Source organism: Megalopta genalis, chromosome 10, assembly GCF_051020955.1.
Source record: "Megalopta genalis isolate 19385.01 chromosome 10, iyMegGena1_principal, whole genome shotgun sequence".
In the NCBI taxonomy this organism is placed as follows: domain Eukaryota; kingdom Metazoa; phylum Arthropoda; class Insecta; order Hymenoptera; family Halictidae; genus Megalopta; species Megalopta genalis.
The window spans coordinates 350,001-355,000 of NC_135022.1; the positions used below are offsets into that span (position 1 = coordinate 350,001).

Here is a 5,000-nt window from a genome sequence, read left to right on the forward strand (position 1 = left end):
CTGCCTGGCAGGTCGCTAGATGCCATCAAGGGCGCTCGGAAGCACAAGGACTACCGAGCGCTTGTGATGGAGCACGTTGGCCGCATTCAACAGGAGTCACTGCAGCCGGTGGCTGAGGCGCCCGATCTCGCGGTGGAGGTCCAGGATAGCGATCGGGTCTTCCTAGAGTATTTCCGCGGCCTTGAACCACTAGGGTGCGATGGATTCCAGGCTAATACCCTGGATGAAATCTGTGCCCTGGTCGGAAGAGAGGACCGCGGGGATATTCTGGAAAGGCTCACCGCTTACCTGGCGGATATCTTTCCGCTACCTCGAGCAGCGAGTGTCGTGCGTCGAGGCCGTCGAGCGCAACCGGAGGAACCGCTCTCGCGACGCAGACAGCGCCGGAAGAATTACGGCATAGTTCAAGAGCTATGGCGTAAGGACCCCCGGCGCTGTCTGGATGTCATAAGGGATGGCCCCGTAGGTGACCATGGCATCCCTCAGGATGTTATGGTTCCCTATTGGGAGGCCCTTATGACCGGTGCGCGCGATAGTTGTCCTCCGTGTGAAAACCGAGAGGACACCATCTCCTCTCTGTGGTCTCCTGTTAATCCGGATGAACTACGGAGGGCGCTTCCGGGTAGGAAGACAGCACCTGGTCCTGACGGTCTGTCTGCGAGACTCCTTTGTAAAACCCCCCTTGAGGTTTTGCAAAGGATCTATAACCTCATTATGTGGTGCCGCAGACTCCCTATTCACCTAAGGGACGCCAGGACCGTGCTCATTCCTAAAACCGGACTGCCTTCTTCTCCGTCTGATTTTCGACCCATCACCGTCGCCTCGACCCTTGTGCGAGGATTCCACAAGGTCCTGGCTGGGCGGATGGGTCGATTGATCAGATTGGATGAGAGGCAGAGAGCGTTCCGTAGGACAGACGGGTGTGCGGACAACGTGTTTTTGCTGGACTTGCTGCTACGCCACTCCCATGCGCGCCATAAGCCGCTTTTTGTTGCGTCGGTTGACGTCGCGAAGGCTTTCGACACCGTTTCTCACCCCGCGATATTACAGACGCTCGAGCTGAGGGGCTGTCCCGCTCCCATGATTGAGTATGTCGGGTCGGTGTACTCTGATGCTCTCACGACCATTGTGTCGGGTGGTTGGCACTCCCATGCCATCCATCCGATGCATGGCGTGAGGCAAGGAGACCCGATGTCCCCCGGCATATTCAACATGGTGATGGACAGACTCCTCAGGAGCCTCCCCCAAGACATCGGGGCGGATATCGACGGGGTGGGGATCGGGTCGGCAGCCTTCGCCGACGACCTAATCCTCGCAGCCTCAACGACAACGGGCTTGCAGCGATTGCTTGACTGTACGGAGGGCTTCCTGGCATCATGCGGCATGTCCGTTAATGTCGGTAAGTCTTTTACGATCTCGATCGGAACGGTTCCCCACCAGAAGAAGACTACCGTGGATGAAGGCAACTTCTTCCTCGGTGGTCAGAAGCTGGTGGCGATGAAGCGGACGGACGCCTGGCAGTATTTGGGTATTCCCTTTACTCCAGACGGTCGTCTGCGTTCCGACCCGTCAGTCTCGTTGGTCGCTGATTTGGATAAGATCTCCCGTGCACCGCTTAAGCCGCAACAGCGACTATTCGCTCTGCGAATATTCCTGTTGCCAAGCTTGTTTTATGCGGCGTCGTTGGGGTCTGTGGGATTAGGGAAACTCAATCGGTGTGACGTGGCGGTGCGTGGTGCGGTGAGGAAGTGGCTCAATTTACCGGCCGATACATCCAAGGCCTATTTCCATTCCGCCATCGGTTCGGGAGGCCTGGGTATTGCTTCGCTTCGGTGGAGTATGCCCAGGATTCGGCTTAGCCGCCTGAAGGAACTGTCCTTGTCTTCTGAGGCCGCGTCTGGGCTGCCAGGGGACTATCTTCGACTCGAGATCCAGAAGGCGCAGCAACGCCTGATGGATCACGGCGAGGTCATCGACACTCCCGAGAGGGAAGCGCGCCGTTGGGCGAATGCTCTTCACGGGAGTGTCGATGGCAGCGCTTTGAAAGAGTCGAAGAGGGTCCCGGGGCAGCACAGATGGGTCGCGGAGGGGACCCGCTTCTTGTCAGGACGAGACTTCGTCAACTCCTGCAAGTTGCGGATCAACGCCCTTCCGACTAGGTCCCGAACATCTAGGGGCCGAAGACAGGACAGGCTCTGCAGGGCTGGCTGCGCGGTGCCTGAGACCCTTAACCACGTCCTACAGCAGTGCCACCGCACCCATGATGGGCGGATAAGAACGCACGACGCTGTAGTCGACTATCTTGCACGTGGTTTAGTGCAAAGGGGTTTTCAGGTAGCGCGCGAGCCGAAGATCCCTACCGATGAGGGAATGAGAAAGCCAGATTTGGTAGCATGCAAGGACGGCGATTGCATGGTCCTCGATGCGCAAGTGGTTAGCGAACAGACAATCCTGGATCTTGCGCATAAGCGTAAGGTCCAGTATTACGCTGACAACGCCAGCTTCCGACGTGCAGTTGCTTCTAGCAACGGCACGGAGGATGTCAGCGTATTCTCTGCCACTTTGTCGCTGAGAGGACTATGGAGCGCGAAGTCAAGCAGGGGCCTACTGAGCGCAGGATTGATGGGCCAGCGGGACCTCAAGGTGATCGCCTCGAGGGTCGTGGTCGGAGGATTGGCAGCCTGGGGATTGTTTAACCGCAGAACATCGACGCGGACGAACCGCCCAACACCTACGCGGTTCGACCGGTCGGGTATAGGGTGAGGGACCGGAAAGGGGGAATAAATTGGTGCCGCCTACCATATAGGCGTAATAACGGGGCAATGCGGCCACCAGTCACCGGCTCGTATCCCCGGAAAAAAATAAAAAAAAAAAAAAAATAGCCAAATGCCTCGTCATCTAATTAGTGACGCGCATGAATGGATTAACGAGATTCCCATCTGTCCCTATCTACTGGCGGTGGCGGTCTGTGGCCACCCAGGGCGGGAGATAACCCCCGAACTAGCCCTCGCGTAGGAGGGTTGATCGGCCGAGTCGATGGGTGTATCGGCGATGAAGGCATTAGAGACCGTCAGTGCGTCGTACATGTAGTACTTCGCATAATGGCGAGGCCCTGATTTAGCATACGGGCTGTGGCGTGTTCTTTGTACAGCACTGTATGTGCTGTATGACTTCCGACTGGGGAACTGTTGTCACTCGTGGCATCAGTTCCCCAGTTTACGTTAAACGGTTTTTCAGACCGTTTTTCGTGGGCGGAACACGCCACTAGACAACACTCCGCTGGGCTCAGGAATACATGGGATGCAATCAATCCCCTGGGCAACCCAGGCCGCAAGGGGCAAACGTGCCCTAGCCACACTTGAGCCTCCACGAAAAAGGTACCGCTGGATAGCTCGTGTTCTTAAATACGCAGCGAACTGAACGAAGTGTGGTGGAGAGGAAGAGGCAGCCTCTCCGACTGCTGTCTCCCACGTGTTTGCCGTGCGTGGCGACCCTTGTCGTCGGAAAAGAGGATCCTGGGATCTGAGGGGGCCCTCTCCTGCGGGTGAGACGTCCCCAACACGTACCTTTGGCCTCTGCTTCGGCTAGATGGGCGGCTGGACGAGAAAAGCAGCCCTGGTCCAGTCAATCGGCTTGGAACGACCACACGCTTCGGGCAAGTGGGTTCTGCTGGGCGAGGACGCGGGCTGGGTAAGGAAACCGACCCAGCCAGCAGACTATATTCGGTGCGTAGCCCTAACTCAGCCTTTGGCGGGTTCCAAATTGTGTGGGTCGGTGGTGGCCGGGGAGCGCACTGGATGAAAGACCAAGACACATTATGGGTCTGAATAAAAATAATGAACAAAAAACTAAGCGTCCAAAGACGACGGGTCCAGCTCCTACTCGGAGTGAAGCCGTCGCCGCAGACGCGGGAACTGCAAATGCAGCTGTCAGTCCCCCCGCGTCTGTGAGAAAGACAAGATCCGGGAAGGTGATTAATATCGCCAATCCTCGTGTGATCTTGCAAAGATGTGTGACTCCCACGCGAGCGGTCTCGGTGAAAACCGAGCCCACGGTAGAAGGTACGCCGGACACCGGTAACGTGGAAGTAATCGAACGAGTCGGAGACACGTCACTCGTGAAGGTGCAGTCGGCACCCGAGCGTGTCGAGGACCCTACTGGTGACGGTTGGCAAACCGTCACCAAAAAGTCGAAGCGAGCCAAGCCGGGCACACCCACCGGCAAGGCCGCAGTAAACCGGGCCAGGAGACCGAAGGGGACGTTCTCCGGGCAGAAGGTACGGCCTCTCGATCTCGTAAGAGACGAAGCCTTTAGGCGAGTGTCCGAAATACGGACCTTTTGCTTTCGACCTGAGTCGAAAGTCAATAAGGAGTCCGGGTCAAAGATACTCGCCGAGGTTGAGGCACTCAACGAGTTGGTGCAGGAGCTTATTCAACGGAATAGCTTCGTCGAAGGGCAACTCGCCGCGGTCAGGGCGGACCTAAAAGCGCGTCCTGCCGTAATGAGTGCGATGCGACCTGGGCCGTCCAAGGGAACTCTCCCGAAGACGGCCTGCAACGCCGCGCAGTCGACTTACGCCCATGTGAACAAAGTCGACTGCAAAGGAGCTTCTCCGGAAGCGGGGAGACGGCCACAATCGCAGCATGTGGTAAAAATCTTCCCGCCGAAGGAAAAAGGACAGAGCAGCGAAGTTACGAAGGTTACTGTTCTGTCCCTCATTAAACCAGCGAAGGAGGCGATCCGAGTAAAGTCGGTCCGACGCATCCACTCCGGTGGCATCGTCGTCGAGACCGACCGAAAGGAGGACCTGAAAGCCTTCGTTGGCAATAAGAAGCTCCGGAGCGCGGGTCTGTCCGTCTCCTTACCCACCAAGCGGGACCCCGAGGTTTTAGTTTACGACGTCCCGCGTCGGATGGGTAAGGACGAAATTGCCTCCAGTATTTGGAGGCAAAATCTCTGCGATGCGAACCAGAAGGATGTGCCTTCGGGAATTCGGGTCA

The 5,000-nt window shown here is 57.2% G+C and overlaps 1 pseudogene; it reads left to right on the forward strand.

Moving 5' to 3' along the window:
* The window catches only part of LOC143260203 (large subunit ribosomal RNA), an 11,881-nt pseudogene that overhangs the window by 3,403 nt on the left and 3,478 nt on the right, over positions 1–5,000 (forward strand).